We start from the raw sequence: 17623 nt of genomic DNA on the forward strand, positions 1-17623 counted from the left end.
GAGGAAGAATCTGTTTCTTTGCCATTTCCAACTTCTAGAGGCTGCCTGTATTTCTTAGTTCATGGCTCCTTTGCATCTTCAAAGCCAGAAATAGCTGGAAAAGTCCTTCTCAGGCTGTATTACTTGGACAGTCACTGTCTTACCTCTCTCTCTTATAAGGAATCCCATGATTACACTGGGCTTACCTGCATCACACAGGATGATCTGCCAGTCTCAAGAACCTTAATCACATTTGAAAAGTGCCTTTAGCCATGCAATGTAACAGATTCGCAGGTTCAGGAAACTAGGATGTAGACATCCGTGGGGAGGGAGCATTATTCTACCTACCACAGCTTTCATTTGTCTACTTTTTTGACCTGACTTCTATTTCTATGTTGTATTTTACCCCATGTTTTAACGTTTCTTCTTTTTCCTTCCTCTTTTCGTGGCTACTTACCTTTAGCTGGTCTCCTGCAGCTAAAGACAGACAGAAATGACATTCTAGTGCTTTATTTAGTCTACTCTGCCCCCTCACTTTATTGAGGCTACAGGAGTTTACTAAATATGTATTAGATTGACTCAAGGGAAAGATTACACAGCCAACAGATCTTGAGAACATATAATCTTGCAAGTTGCCAAAGGAGCAGATAACCTAATCAGTCATGAGTAAGAGAAAGATAAGCTAATCAGGTACAAGGAGGAAAAGAAAAAGCCAGTGTCAGCAGAAATTCTTAATTGCCAAAAGAAGATGACATTGAATGCATGGTGGTAATGCAAAGTGGTAAATGAAAAATGAAACTCCAAAGTGATGTGTTTTTTTCCCAAAGCTACTAAGGATCTTTTGCAAAGGATCTAGGAAGAGTATCATTAATTTTAGCTATGAATAAAATCAGAAAGGTAAAATAATAAAGTATATTTATATGTTAATTAAAATAATGGCTATCATTTATTGGTAACTTAGTATGTGACAGGCATTGTGTTAAGTGCCTTATGTACATAATAATGAAAATACTCCTGACAGTTGAGGTACTATCATTTTCAGTTTATGACTGGGAGGCTAAGGACTAGTTAGATCATGTGAGTTGCACAAGGTCATACAACCTACTGATCTTGCCTCTGCAACCCACTTGTTGTATGACTTTGTGCAACTTACATAGAGAAGCCTTTCAATTTTACTCTATAGCTTCCCTATTATATACTTCAATATCATGTACCCCCTCTTTATTCTCCCTACAACCGTCAGATGAAGGCATCAAACCATGGAGAGGTTGAGAGACTTTCCCAAGGCCACCCATATTTTGGCAGAACTAGAATGTAGAGGCTAGGTCCTCTGATTCCAATCCACAGATGATGGGTCTTAGGCAGACATGAGAGAAGGGAAAATAAAGGAAGAATGAAGAGGTTAAAAAGGAAATGAAGTAGGAAAGTGAGACAAAGCTGAGAGGAGGCACAAAAGGAACTAAAAGTTGAATAAAACTTTACAGAGATATTCATGGTATATAGTGGAACATGCTGCTGTGTTTTCTCGCTACCTACCTAGAGTACCTGCATTATATTCAAGTGACCAAATTATCCCTGAACTATAAGTTATTAACATCTACTTTACTGTTTATAGAGGCAGTTGCTGGTCCCAAGGGCCTACCAGCTTAGATAAACATGTAGCACATCTCTCTCTCAGTTCATTAAATCAAGGATACAGAAAGTATATACTTGTGATTGGAGGATCTCTTAGAAGTCTGCCTAAGTCACATCCCCTGGCATGCATGCCTGGGAAGATCTTTGAGTACTGTGGATATGATAGAATAGAAAAACCATGATTAAGTTATGCTACATGGAACCATTGAATTTAAGAAAGGGAGTTATCCAGGTAGACCTCATCTAATCACATGAGCCTTTTAGAGCTGTTGCTGGGGATCAGAGATAGGAAGTCATAGATTTGAGACACAGGAAGATGGCTTGAAGTTAGCAGAAGCCAAGTGGCAAGGAACTTGAGTATTCTTGAACTGAGAGAGGCCCCGAATGAAGGTCAGCAAGGAAAAAGGGACCTCGATTCTACAACCATAAGGAACGAAATTCTTCCAACAATAAGCATAAATTTAGAAGTGGATTTTTTTCCTGTAGCCTTCAGACAAAACCTTTGCGTGTGTGATGCTTTGATTTCAGGCCTGTGATACCCTAAGCAGAAAACCGAGGCATGCCATGCTAGACTTACAACCTGTGAAACTATAGCTTAATAAGTGGATCTTGTTTTAAGTCATTAAATTTGTGGTTGTTACACAGCAGAAGAAAACGAACCCACTGGTTTTATTTTTATTTATGCTAAGTTGGTTTTTAATTCAACTCCCATCCCACATGGTGGCAAAAACTAAGTTCAGTTTTTCTACTCTTCCAGTGTTGTTTCTGGGTTACAATCTGTATAAATCTCCCCATGGACATTGAAGGAGGCTGGACTACGTTTCTCTCTATTTGAGATGGCATCTGTCAAGTCACCTTTTTCATTTTTTTTTCAAGATGGAGTCTTGTACTGTTGCCCAGGCTGGAGTGCAGTGGTGCAGTCTCAGCTCACTGCAACCCCCTGGGTTCAAGCAATTCTCCTGTCTCAGCTTCCTGAGTAGCTGGGACTACAGGTTCATGCCACGACGCCCAGCTACTTTTTGTATTTTTAGTAGAGACGGGGTTTCACCATATTGATCAGGCTGGTCTTGAACTCCTGATCTCAGGTGATCCACTCGCCTTGGCGTCACAAAGTGTTGGGATTATAGATGTGAGCCACTACACCTGGCCGAGTCATCTTTTTCTATAGATTGGTCCAGGATAGTCCACATATATCATAAGGAAGGTATCTCTTGCTTCTAACAAGTCTTCTTCAGACTTTGTGTTTACTTAGCTACCTTACTGTTCCATTTAAGCTTACCAGTCACCTTTGCTCCTGGACCTCACCAGGGCTGTGGAATACTCTGCCTGAGACCTTCCCTGGCTAACCATGCAAAGTAGTTTTTATCTTTTCTAGGGTTGTTAAGCAAGGGATAGGAAAAATACCAGAAAAGACACAATCTGGCATAATCTCTAAATGCCATACTATCAAAATATACATCACCTCCCAGAATTTTGGCATCCCATATAAGAGACATAATGGGGCTAGACATAACCCAGTCAAGTGAATGACAGACAAGGACCAAGAAACCTGGCACCCACCCCCACATGCCCTACCATGGGCTACAGATTTTGGAGTGAATCTTTCCAGCTCCAGAAAGCAAGTAGTAGCATGTGGTGGTTACAAGGCAAATGATCCTTTCTTTCTCACCTTGTGTTAGAGCTACGGAGAAGCTCCTTTAAATAGCCTCTCAGATTCATGCCAGGCAATAGCTCAGGGTGCAAACAAGTCACAATACTAGCAACTAATATGTCTTCTGATATGAAAGCTATGTTTCCAGAGTCACTGGGGCCAGCATGTGGACTCAAGAGAGACAGAAATATGTCCATTGGATGCCTTGTGGCTCAGTAAGGCACCGTGCCAGACCTCTCGTATGTAACTCCCCTCTCCATGCCATTGGTATGAGAAAACAGGAAACTTCGGATGCCACCAAGACCAGATTGTTCAGATGATCCTGCTCTGTCCCTTCCAAGCTCCCCCATGTAAGTGGGAGGAGGCAAGGATATATGTCTGTTTCCTGGAGGAAACCCACTAAATTTCTAGTTATGGCTGACCAAGTGTGCCTCACCTTGGGATGTCAAACCACATCTTTCCTGCTACCCATGAAGGTATACATTTCTGTGAGCCTGCACATAGGTTGTAATATCTTCCCTTTCTACTTGCACTTCCAGTGGCACCTAATGAAGGACAAGCCCCACTAGTCCTGATGGTACAACCTTTACAAAGTGTCCAAGGTGTTATATTACCCCCAAATGGGAGAAATATCTCCCTTTGGACATGATGGAGGATGACTTGGCTGTGTTGGGATGCAGCCCTGGAGTAGCAAATCTGCCCTGAGGGGGAAACACCAATACAGCATGATGAAGCCCCACCTGGTTGCTTGACCTTAATATACCTGGAATAGGTGTCTAAATGTGGATGGGATGATTCTTCTAGGCTGGTAGATGACTTGCATCAAGAAGTTAATGGAGACAAAGGATCCTCAAAAAGAGTCCATTTTTTGTATCAAAACAGTAAGAAATAAAGATGAGTTAGTCACACCAAAAAATGTGACTAATGCTCCTATGCGAAGAGATGGACACAGAGGAAATGATGGCTTCTCAAACTTGTAGATGCAAGGTAGCTTGTTCATATATGGAGACCCAAAGGAAGCTAAAGAAAGTACAAGGAACAGACTAATAGGATATAATGAAGAAGACTAATCTGTGAGCTAGAGCAATTTGTTTGTAGAAGGGGAGCCTTTGGAAGATTGAGACAAAGGGAGATCCCTTTAAAGACTAGAATTGTTTGTTCTCATCCTTGATGTTAGCCATGCATGACCCTCAAATCCCTGAATCTTTGAAAGTACATCCAAGAGATAAGCTGAAGACTTTGTCAAACCAATCTCATTTACATTGGTGGTACTGAAGTGGAGCACATGGAGGAAACTCTTGCTGCTTTCAGCACCATATTGTAAAATTGATCCTGGTGTCTGAGTGGGAGCCCTTTCACATGAAAACACTGGTGTTGAGGTCTTGTCCTTGTATCTCCCAGGGAGAATCACCGTAAGTGTTGAACTCTTGAAATTCCTGCTTTTACTAGATTAAAAACCCCAGGTAACTTTTACCCATGTGTCAGAGAAGCTACAAAATAAATATTCTTTTTTTATTCTTGATTTGAGATTAGTGTTTGGCATTGCTCATAAGCCCAGATCATAATTACTTGATATTTTTTCACCTTTTGAATGGAAAATGATAGCCGTTCCTTTGTCAGACTGCATAATTGGCAAAGGGAATTTATACTGTAGAAGACCCTCAGTAGGGCCCGATGTGTTGATGTTGAATGCACCAGTAGGAGCTTCCTATGATACCAAGACCTGCTATGGTCATTCAAAGTGAGTATTTGCAGATATACATAACCTGACTCTTGGTTGGCTGGTGTCTTTGGTGATAAAAGTGTTGGCATCTATTTACCTCTTTTCAGGTCTAGTGGAGAGAGATTTTCCTCATTAAAGGAAAATTTGACTCTTCAATTTCACATTCCTATTTGATAATAAGTACTTTCTGAGTCGAAGTCTCATAAGTTAGAACAAAACTGAGGATGCTGTATTGTGAAATAAAAATGGTACATCCAGTCAAGGAATAAGACCGTTCCTCCCAGACTCAGTTAATTCCATCTGTCCTCTCAGACTCAGTTAATGCCACCTTTTCTCCCAGACTCAGTTAATTCCAGCTGTAATAGCTGACCATCTACTAGAAAGAAAAATATCTACATTAGCTGTTTTTCCTAAAGTTCTAGCTCAAAAAGAGTTTTGTCTTTAAGACTTGACAAGTAAAACTGGTTCCCTGATGAAGTGGTCACAGTCAATGACCGGCAGCTATCAAGCATAATTGGAAATTCTGGTAGCTCCCAGTATTGCCTGCCCTTTCTCAGTGGGCTGAAATCTAAGGTGTGTTCTAATGAGCTATTGCTAATGACCTCATTTGCATGGTCAAACAGGAGATCAGTTAAGACCAGATTATTGAGGGTATACTCATAAGGCGTATCTTCTATGGAAAAAAAACTGGTATTAACTGGACGTTGGTTGAAGGCAATTAAATGGACATGAATCTGAATGTTCTTTACTATTGGCGCCTAATAGTCAAGCTGACTGCAAGGGTACTTCTAACCTCATCTTTGCTTTAAGGCTACTTTCTTCTGCTTCTGAAGTCATGCTTTGCAGTGAAATGCTTATTCCTGAATTCCTGTAGAGCTCATTGCTCCAGAAAAAGAACAAAGTGTCTGGCTCATCCCCAAGCATGAAGAAAGAACTTTGATTTGTTGGGTGCATACATTATGACCCCAGGAAGGGTGGAGAGTTATAGAACTGTTGTATTTTTTAGGTTTTATTTTTTTTCTTTTGCAGTTTGTATATGGGTAGGTAAGTCCCCAAATTTTTCTTAGAACTATCCCGGCTAAGAGTGAAAACTTGTCAGAAAAGTTGAAAACAATATTGTACATCCCCTTGATGGGAAAACCTAAATTAAATAAGCTACTATAACTAAGAAGAGCCTGTGTATCTTCCAGATATTCTCTCTCATAAGCTAGCAATAGGATTCCTCTAAAGGCCGCTCATATGAGCCATTAAGAGGTAATTGGTATGAGTATTAGAGAATAGAATGTTTCTCTTGCCAGCAAGACTAGATAGGATGGCAATTTCAGCTACTGTCCAGGCTTGGAAGTGCCTGCTCTTATTCCCTGACCTCTCCCCACTCCTGGTGCCTACTCCAGGGTGGAGAAAAGCTGTGGCCAAGCCTGGGTGCTGTTGCAACCTGGCCAAGTATGTGTGTGCTTGGAGTGGTGCTGACATGCCAGTCCCCTATTGCCTTGGTCTCCTCTGGACTTTGGGTGCCAACGAGCATAGGAAGGAGGCCAAGGAGGGGCTGAGGGCAGCCTGGTGCAGGTGCTCCTCAGAATGAATAGCTTGGGTGCCATGGATGGCATATTGATGGCGGCAGGAGGCAGGCAGGCTTCTGGGTGGAAAGGAATGGGTCTCCAGTGAAGCCTCACCTTCAAGCCAAGGACAGCCTGAAGCCTGCGGGCTGAACTGCCAGTTCCAGGTGGAGTCTGCGGCCCAGAGTGAGAACTTATGTTGCTTTTTCCAGGCCCACCCATGGCCGCCCATAGACCAATAGACATGTACTTCTTCCCTTCTGAGCCTATAGAAACTCTGGACTCAGTCAGACTTAGACAGATATCAGGACTACCAGCTGCTGGAAGAGGCTATCCACTTTGGCTGTCCTTGACTTGTCTGGATGACCTGCCTGTGGAAAGGAGCTACCCACTGCAGGTCTCTTCTCCACTGACAGCTGGACGTTCACTGGGATGACCTGCCTACAGAAAGGAGCTACCCAATTTGGGTCTCCTAGGAGCTGTTCTGTCACTCAGTGAAGCTCTTCTCTGCCTTGCTCACCTCCCAGTTGTCTGTGTACCTCATTCTTCCTGGACGTGGAACAAGAACTCAGGACCTTCTGAATGGCAGGACTCAAAGAGTTGTAACAAACCAGGCTGAAACATGCCCTGTCCCCCACTTGCCACATTGTGGGTGAAGAGAGAAGAGCTACAGCTGGTAGTGCAAGCTGAGCACAGCCTGCTGGGCCAAGTGGGAGGAATGAACCCAGAGGACATGCGTTATACTCAAGCAGAAGGCGCCACTGGCTGCAGAGGTTTCTGGCTGGCAAAGTGACACCCCAAGGATCCCATGACAGCATGTGAGATATGCCTGAAATCTACTTCCTAGATAGACACACCTCCTTTCTTCATCTTCAGCTTTTTGCTCAACCATCATCTTATCAGTGAGGCCTACCCTAACCACCCTACTTAAAGTTACAGCATTTGTTTGCTCCTTGGTAGGCTCTTTCTCCCTTCTCTATTTTTTACCAATGTATTTAGCTTCTTGTAAAATACTATTAAAGATATTTATTATTTGGTTTCATCCCCTTTACATAAAATGTAATTTTTCTGTGAAGGCAGACATTTGCATGTGTTTGGTTCATTCTTATCACTGTGGAAAGTACTTGAATTTAGTATATTTTGAATGGAATTTGTTGAATAAAGGATCAGATAAAGATTCGTAGAACAAATAATGTGTACCTCTATCTTAACTGATGTCCTAAACAAATATTTTCTATGTAGACTTCTCTAAAATTTGAGAGTTGCAATTTAGAACCAAATTTAATCAAGTATTTGCCTATTTATTTTTTTAGCCATAATACCTTACATTTTTAAATGAAATAGAGGATATCTCAAGGGGGTATGGAAGATTTTACTGTTCTTGCCATATTTTTTAATGTATAATTTTTCAAGAAGGGCATGCATATTCATCTTGTGATGAGAAAAAAAATTCACAAATGTGTTTTAGTGACTCTTTTTAATGTTTGGAATTGTGAATATCTGGACTAAGGATCAACACTGAATGCTCCTAACAAATGGGGTATAGAGTGTTACTAATTCAGGGTCATCCAGCATCTCAATATTTGTCATCTTTTTATGTTTCTTTGCTATGTATTTATGAAGGCTGAAAAGTGAAATTGCTAGATTCAGAATGCATCTTCGCCCCAGGAAAATTCTGTATATATTCTAAAAGATTATTATAAGCGAAAGTAAGCTAGCTGGAATGAAAAGGAAATAGTACATTTCAATTTTTATTCCTTTTTTTCTTTAGCACTTTTGTTGTTTTTTTTTTTTCTAAGTTGATTTCTGGCATGCATTTATTTTATTTTTATCTGTGCTTAATAGTACTAAGGACATGGCTTAAGTTTTATTCTGACTTTTATCACTTTCTTATACTTTTCATTTTACTAAAGAAAGAATGTTTAAGATAACAGAATTTATATGAAGCCCCTTTAGAAGGCATACTAAGGGAATTTATAAAAAATTGTCTTGGCACTTCTATGATGAAGATGTGGAACAAATAGTTGATTTGTTTTTGTTAATACATTTGAGTTAAACATCTCATATGTTCAAGTTGAAATCTTGATTCACCATGTGGTATATTTTAGCTCTTTCTCAAATATTCTCTATGAGCCACATCTTATTGAAGTATCTAGGGGAATTTGCAGAATGTGGCAATTTTGGCACAGATTCTTCATATTTAAATAGATGCAGAAGAGAAAAGAGACTGGGTTTCTCAGTTGTTAGGTGAATATGTATAAGTCCGACTGCAGTATTTCAGATCTTGAGGAATGTTCGGTTGGATCTATGGCTTTTGTATTGGGAACATAGAGTGTTGAAGAACTCTGGCTCTGTAGTTATAACAGCTTGAATTAAAATAGTCAATCATAATTTCATATCAGAATATCTTGGGCTTAATGTCTGAGTTCCAGTTTTCTCATATGTAAAATGGGTGCCATTTTACACATATAGCTACCTCTTTGTCTATAAATGATATCTTATTTTCCCCAAACCATATAAATTAGATGCTAATGGTGACTTTATGCTAATGATCAGAGAGGTTTAGTGATCCACGACCTCAAAATTAGTAAGTGGCAGAGTCTGGTTAAGGCTGACACAGCCTCCAGTACTGCTGCTGTTCCCATTATGCCCGCAAGAATTGGTTGGACCTGTGGCATCCCTGAGAAACAGAAACAGACAATGAAAATAAGAGGGAGGAAGAGAAGTGTTAGGTCATGGCCTAAGGATACTTTATTGACTTGAGTAAAAATGAAGTGAACCCTAATCATGAAAAATATTTTTAACGGGAAAGTAGAGCCATATCACTTATCCAAATTCAACTACAGCACTCCACATAAATAATAGATATATACCTTTAAAAATCTATTAAATAAGGACCTTCTATATTAGCTACTGTATCTTTCCTTGGTGCTCACCCCCCCCCCAAAAAAAAGCAGAAACAAAATAGCAGTTTTATTCCATATCAGGAGAGTGTACAAAAACACAATGTACTTTATGGGTGGTTTGGGGGCTTATTGAAGGTAATTAGGACAATATGAATTTTTTTCATGTACTTCATTTTGGAACATAACTCCTGTTAGAGATTTCACTGTGATGCTAATGTGAACTGTTTTCTATGGGTGAGATTAATTTTTGCATAATTGGTTACTATTCACGGATTTGTGCCAACATCTCTACATTCTGCAAACAGCTTTAGTACTAAGCTGGATGCATTTTATGGCTATATGTAAGTCCCTTATTTTCTGGTTTGCTTATACTTACGTAGTTTGCCCTTTATTCATATAGTTCTACTCATTTTCACATAGAAACATTGTTATAAATGGTTCCCTTCCCAGGAAAGCCATCCCCAAACCCTAGAAACTACAGTATATCTGAAATACACCCTTTATAACAAAAACAACTCCACAATACCAATTTAAAAGTGATCTGGCCTGGCTGACTCATAAAGCCGAACACTTACCCATGGAAATGCTTTGAAAGCCATGGAAGAAATGTGCCATCAAAATGTAAATATGTTTTCACTTAAAAAGAAAAAAAAATTCTCTGTGGAAACTGGTTTACGTAGGATTTGGAGTTAACATTCCAGTTTTTCAACTGATTGAAACCATTGGCTATTTTATTTACTGATGTTCTTTGGACTTAGTACCATCTGCTGTTCATTGTTAGGACGTGCAAAATTCCTGGGATTGTATATCCTCCAGCAGATTTCTTTATGTTCCTTTTTTTGTTTTTTGGTAGACTGTTGGTTCAACTTTTCTTGGTAGCTCCAGTATTCTTTTTTGCTAAAATCTGTGTTTTGGTGTAGTTCTTCCCTGACCTGAACTACAAATTCCTAATTTCCAAAAGAAATGACAAAGCCTACGTAAGTTCTTACAGCTTATTCTGACCTTGTTACCTGCACTAACTTTTTTGCTTTTGATGACTAGATTTTTTTTCCTCCTCCCATTTTCATTTGTTCCTCAAACTAAAATCACTTAACTTACATTGTTACCACATATTGTTTATCAGTACTTCACCCACTAGTCCATGAAATAAAGGTCCCCCTGGTCTGTTGCTTACTATAGAAGTTGAATTGTGCCTCCCACTCCCCACAAAAAAAGTATGTTGGAGTCTTAACTGCCAATATCTCAGCGTGTGACCTTATTTGGAAACAATCTTATAGAGGTAATCAAGTTAAAATGAGATTATTAGGGTGGGCCCTCATCCAATATGACTGGTGTCCTTATATAAAGAGGAAATTTGGAAAAAAAGACACATAGGGAAAACACCATGCGAATATTGAACATATTGGAATATGCTGCCACAAACCAAGCTCTGCCACAACTACCTAGCTAGGAGAGAGATTTGGAGATTCTTCCGCAGTGCCTCTGGAGGAAGCATGTCCCTGACCATCCCTTAATCTTGGAATTCTAGCTTCCAGAACTGTGAGACTATTAGTTTCTATTGTTGAAGTCAGTTTCTGGTGTTTTGTAACTGTAGTCCTGGCAGATGAACATACCTCCTCATCTTTTCACTCATTTCATCTCTCGATATCCCCATCTGTGTTCCCAAACCTTCCCAATTTGCCTTTTTTCATTGCTATTTCTTTATAATGGACTGCCCTGTTATTACATCCATATATTCAAAATTTACCTTTGTTAGGGTCCTGTTGCTCAAATACTGGATTGTTTATGAACATTTTAGAAACAAACTTCTCGTAAAAAGTAGGGGTATCTCCTCCATGAGCTACCTTTTTGAGAGCCTCAGTTCAACCCCGAAAAGCCAGAAGTTTTTCTTCATCAGTGTCAGAGCCTGTGTATTCTGCTGTGTATATTTATTAAATGAGTCATTGGAAGAAGATGTGAGAGATTCACAGGGAAATTGACATAATTTGGTGTAGTCTCTGGGTCGGGGGTAGGAAGTCCACATTTATGAAAAGGTGCATGGTGGGTGGAAAATTATCCATTATCTAACCCACATTTAGTTTCTGGGCATTCCCTCAGAGGTCTTAGACACATTTTTTCTTTATTCCATTTATCCTGGCTCAGCACAGATAGAAAAACCTTCCTCTATCATGTAAAACTGTTCTCCTATATTTTATTCTGACTTACTCTTTTTAATATTTAGCATTTAATATGAAATTTATTTGGGGGTACAGTGTGACCTAACTGATTTTCTACAAGTCAATTTTTTTCAACTCCCTTGAAATAACTCATTTATTCTTCATTGTACAATGATTATCACATATTAAAACTTCATATACTCTGATTTTTGAGTTTAAGTTTACATTATTTAATTACTATAACTCCAGAATAAATTTGAATACCTTGTAGGATGCATCCCTTTTTAATTAGCTTTCTTTTTTTTTTTTTTTTTTTTTGGTAAAACACTTATCTAGATGTTTTAAATTCAAATGTATCAAGAAATATCTAAATATATTCTTTGTTATCTTTGGGTTTAACTAAAATTTTATTCTAGTAAAATGTATATCTTTACAATATTTGGCACTGTCATTAATATAAATTTTTATTCTTTAGAGAAACTAGTTTTATGAATATAGCATATCTTTGAGGTCATTTATATTTATCTTATACTTTTGTTATTTTCATTAAATTATGAGAATGGTTATTCATTTGGGAATATTTCATTTTTATTTGGATTTTTTAACTGAAGTGAATTTTTAATGCTAGTAAGCTTTTAGTCAATTTTCTTGAGCTTTATCAGTAAAAAATTGTTTAAATCAGAAAATAATTATTTTTATTGTATTTTCCATGTTGTTACATCTATGTTTTCTAATTTCTTATTGAAATTGGCCAGAATGTTTAGGAAAACAAATAATGATGGTCAGAATAGGCATCCTTACTGATTCCCTTTTGAAACAAAAATTTCTCTTAACTGTTGAATTACGCAAGATAAAAATCAGTTGTCTTTTCAGTATCACATGAGATGATTATCCATTTAAAGCATTTTTCCAGGCTGACAGTTATTTGTATACTTCTCTTTGTCTATGGGCATTTCAGAATATGTTTAGAGATTTTTCTCTAAAAATTATAAGTGCAATTTTTATTGGATTCAATTGAGTTTATAGATTAAATTGGGGAGAACTTATGTCTTTATAATGTTAAGTGGACTCATCCACAGAATATTTCTCCATTTATCCAGATAAATATATTGATTCTATCTCTGGTAATCTTGTGAAACTGTCCTACTACTTCTTAATGTTTGCTAATGTAGTTGTTTTTCTCTAGGTTGATGGTGTAAGCAAGATTTAAAAATCTTCCTTTATAAGGTTTACATCATCATCATCATTATCATTATTTATCATAGTGGGCAGGAGCTCTGGTACTATGTTAAATAACATTGGTGGTGGTGGATATTCTTAATGGAAAAGTTATTCCACTTTATGTATATAATTAAACATAGTTGTATTTTTGGTTTTCTTTCTTTTTGTGTGTGAATGTGAAATTTAATAAGTTAAAGAAGTTTCTCTCAATTTCTACTTGATCAGTTTTTCTTTGTTTAGTTAAAAATTATTTTATTTTACTTTTTTGTAAAGACAGCCTGAACTCCTGGCCTCAAGTGATCCTTCCACGCCAGCCTCCCAAAGTGCTGGGATTACAAGCATGAGCCAGTGCACCCAGCCAGTTTTTCCATATAAATGAACCTGGATTTTTTTCAATTTTTTTTCCCTCCATTGAAGCAATCACATTACTTTTCCTTGCTTCATGTGGGCTAATACATTGATCATCTTTTAATGAAATATAATTCACGTACCTAAAATTCTCTCCTTTTAAAGGGTATAATTAACTGGTTTTTGGAATAGTCACAAATCTGTGACACTATCACCTCTAATTTTGTTCCAAAATATTTTAATCACCCCCAAAGGAAACCCTCTACCCATTAGTCAGTTATTCCTCCTTGTTCCTTCTGATCAGTCCCTGGCAACCACCAAGCTGCTTTCTGTCTCTGTGGATTTGCCTATTCTGGGAATTTATATAAATGGAATCGGACAACATATGGCCTTTCATGTCTGGCTTAACTTAGCATAAAGTCTTCAAGGTTCATCTGTGATGTAGCATGTATCAGCATTCCAATCCTTTATGTAGCTGAATAATGATGAAGATTTGAGTTGTTTCTACTCTTTGACTATTATAAATAATGCCACTATGAGCATTTGGATACAAGTTTTTGCATGTATATGTGCTTTCTTCTAGGTATATACCTAAGAGCAGAATTGCAGAGTCGTAAAGTAACTCTTGAAGTTTTTAACAAATTGCCAAATTTTTTGAAAGCAGCTGCACCTTTTTCATTCACATTAGAACCTTCTACATTTTGCCAAAACCTATTTTTAATAGCCATCCTAGTAGGTGAAAAGTGGTATTTCACTGTGATTTTAAATTTTATTTCACTAATGACTAATATTGTTGAGAACTTTTTCAGCTTTTTCCTTCCCATTTGAAGAAATGTCTAATTTGTTGGCCCATGTTTTAATTTGGTTATTTGTCTTTTTATTGTTGACTTGTAAGAGTTCTTGATAATCTCGATGCCTTTTATATTGTCTTCCTGCCTAATTGCTCTGGCTGCAGCCTCTGGTACAAAGTTGAATAGACATCATGAGAGCAAATGTCTATTTCTTGCTCCTAGTCTCAGGAGAAAAGTTCTCAGTTGTTCACCATTAAGTATAATGTTAGCTGTGAGGTTTTCATAGATGTCCTGGTTAAAGTTCCCTTCTATTCCTAGTTTGTTGACAGTAAAGAATGCTGGATTTGTCTTTTTTCCTACTAATATGGTATATTATGTGGTTAGATTTTCACACGTTGAACCAAACTTACATTCCTAGAATAAATCCCACTTGGCCATGGTGTATAGTACATTTTATATGTTGTTGGACTTGGTTTGCTAGTAATTGTTGAAGATTTTTAGGTTTCTATTCATAAAGGATATTAATCTGTATAGTTTTCTTATCCATCTGTTTTGGGATCAGAATAATAATGACCTCGTAACATGAGTTGGAAAGTAATCCTTTGGCTTTTAGCTTTTGGAAGAGTTTGAGATGGGTTTGTGTTAACTCTTTTTAAGTCATCTGAACGTTTCTCTTGAGGGTAGTTCCAAGGGTTTCTTAGAGAGTCTCCATTTGGCTCTAGCTCCCTGATGTAGGCAGCGCCTCCTTGGCTGGCTGCTTGTTGCTTGCTCCCTCCACACCAGCTTCTGCTGCCTTTAGTGGTAAATCTCCATTTCTTTCCACTAATAACTTTGCTATTTGAGCTCCAGAGCACTGGCATCGAACTCACCAATGGTTTCTTAAAGCTCCTTATAAGTTATAAGGTGAGCATCTCTTTCTTTCCTCTGTGTGGGAGGGGAAAAATGCTACAATACTCTAGAAAGTTTTGCCATGGAAGTGTTCTCTTCTCACCTCTTTTAAATTTTACATATTTGTCCTTGATGTGGTGATTGGGCTGTCATCAGTTATTTACCAATTGCTTCGATGATATTTAGAAAATGGTATTAGAAGTTGAGAAAATGATAGTTTTTTGTGTCATTAAAATGTAGAAAGGCTTACTACACATCTGTAATACTTAACACGTTATAGAATTGGAAGAGCATTAGACAAATAGACAAAGAGAATGGAATACAGAGCCCAGAAACCTGATCCCACATATATGGGAACATAGATTATGACACATGTGGAAATAAAAATTAACGAAAAAAGAGCTGATAATTATATATGGTCCTTGGACGATTGATTATCCAAATAGATAGATAAAGCAATAAATTAAATTCCTATCTCATTCCCCATACAGAATCCAAGTCTAGGTAGATTAAACAACAGATTTTGAAAACTTTAAATTTTTACAAGAATTTGTAGAAGATATTTAAGGCCACAGGGCAGAAAATAACTTTAATCATGATACTAAGTGTCCGTTACATAAAGAAACATGAAATAATTTTTAAAATTATATATGTAAAAGAAAATAGGAAAATATTAAATTTTCGTATTTAATATGAACATTAGTGAAATGGTAAATTAGTGAAAAAGTAAATACAAATTTAAAAGGTAGTTCTCTGAAGAAGAAACCCAACTAGTATATGAACTCACTATTTTTACTTCAAGGAAATTAAAATTAAAAGATCCTGCTTGATATCCCTCAGATTAGCAAACATTTGAAAGGTCAGGCAATATCAAATATATTGGCTTTCTAGGATCTCTGTAACAAAGTACCACAAACTGGGTGGTTTGAACAATAGAAAATTACTGTTTTATAGTTCTGGAACCTAGAAATCTGAGATCAAGGTTTCAGCAGGACTGGTTGTTGATGAGGGCTGTGAGGGAACATTCTGTCTCTTGCCTCTCTCCTTGCCTCTGGCAGGTTGCTGGCAGTTTCTGGGGTTTCTGGGGTTTTGCTGCATCACTTTGATCTCCGCCTGCATCCTCACATGGTGTTCTCCCTTTGTGCATGTCTGTGTCCAATTCTCCCTTTTTATTATATAAGGACACTGGTCATATTGGATTAGGGGCTCACCCTGTCTAATATACTGCCCTCTCAATTTCAACTTCCTTTTATTTCATTTCCAAATAAGGTCACATTCTGAGTGATGAGGGGTTAGGACTTCAACATATAAATTTTGGAAGAGGATACAGTTCAACTCATAATACCATGTATTGCTTAGGGTGTAGAGTGATGCAAACTCTCATACATTATTGATGAGAACCTAAATTACTACCATTGCTTTGAAAAGCAATTTGACAATACCTATTCAAAGTGATGATACATGATTATAACTCAGAAACTTTACTTCTAGATGTCTGTTCTAGAGCCATTGTTACACAAAGATGTGGTGTGTGTAAGAATGTTCACTCCATTGTTTGAAATAGAGAAAATAGGAAAGTAGATAAATGGACAAGTGAAAAGAAAGAACTGTGGCTCATGTTTCAACAAGGATAAGTGTTAAAAATGAAAATTGAGTAAACTTTTTAAAAGTTACAGAATGATTCATAACTATGATAACACATATTTAAAGTTTTTATACTATTTTCAGTTTATGCTATCTGCTTATATAGGCTTAGACACATAAATCTTGTATGAGAAGAACAGATAGCTCCTTTAAGATGTGGTTTTACTGGGGAGAGAGGGAAGGACAGGAGATTTCAGAGTCATCAATGGGACTGGAACTGTAGTTTAACATTTAGTTTTCTAAAAAAGAAACATTAAAGAAAATATGGTGTAATGATAATATTTATTAAATCTGGTTTGGGCACATGAATTTTCATTATATCAGTCTCTCTAATTTTCCATATGTTTGGAATATTTTATAGGCAAAATATTGTTAAAAATCTCAGCAGGGTAGAACAATGTGCTGACAATAACAAGTTAAAATTTAAGAGGGAGGGAGTTTAAAAAAAATCCTAATTTTGAATCAAATAGAAACTCCACCAGTTGGATGCATACACAGTAGGGGGCATGTGGGTTAAAAGAAGAATTTGTTTAACTATCTAGATTTGATTTGACTACAATTTCATGTGTCAACACTACTGAGGCCTGCCAACAAATTTAATTTGTTTTAAAGTTGAACAGTATCTGTGAAGTGTCTAAAATAGAAAAATGATAGTACTACTCAACTCTGTAGCAATCAGAACTTATGTTGCTCAATTTTATAGAAACTGGAAGCTGTTTAGAGGACAATGGCCAGAATGATGAGAAGAATTCAGAGTAGTGTCATGTGTAGCAGTAGGGAATGCTTGCCTTAGAGAAGACAAGGTTCACAGAAGACGTGGGAACCATCATTACTTATTGCTGTCCTGTATGAGTAAAACTGGGCCTGTTTGCTGTGACCTGAAGGGTAGAACAAGAGCCAAGGGATGAAAATTGCAAATACTTGCGAACGTTGTGTTTTACGTCAACATAAAGAATAACTTTCCAATAGGACTGGGTTAATACCACGTGGTTTTCCTCAGAAAGCAGTGTATTCCTCACCACTGGAGGAAAAACAAAAACCTAAGCAAAAACCTTGACTATTAGCCATTATTATGTAGACTAGGACAGTGATTCCAGAGTTTGGGGTTTCATGGATCAGCAAAAC

Source organism: Macaca mulatta, chromosome 8 (genome assembly GCF_049350105.2).
Source record: "Macaca mulatta isolate MMU2019108-1 chromosome 8, T2T-MMU8v2.0, whole genome shotgun sequence".
NCBI lineage: Eukaryota > Metazoa > Chordata > Mammalia > Primates > Cercopithecidae > Macaca > Macaca mulatta.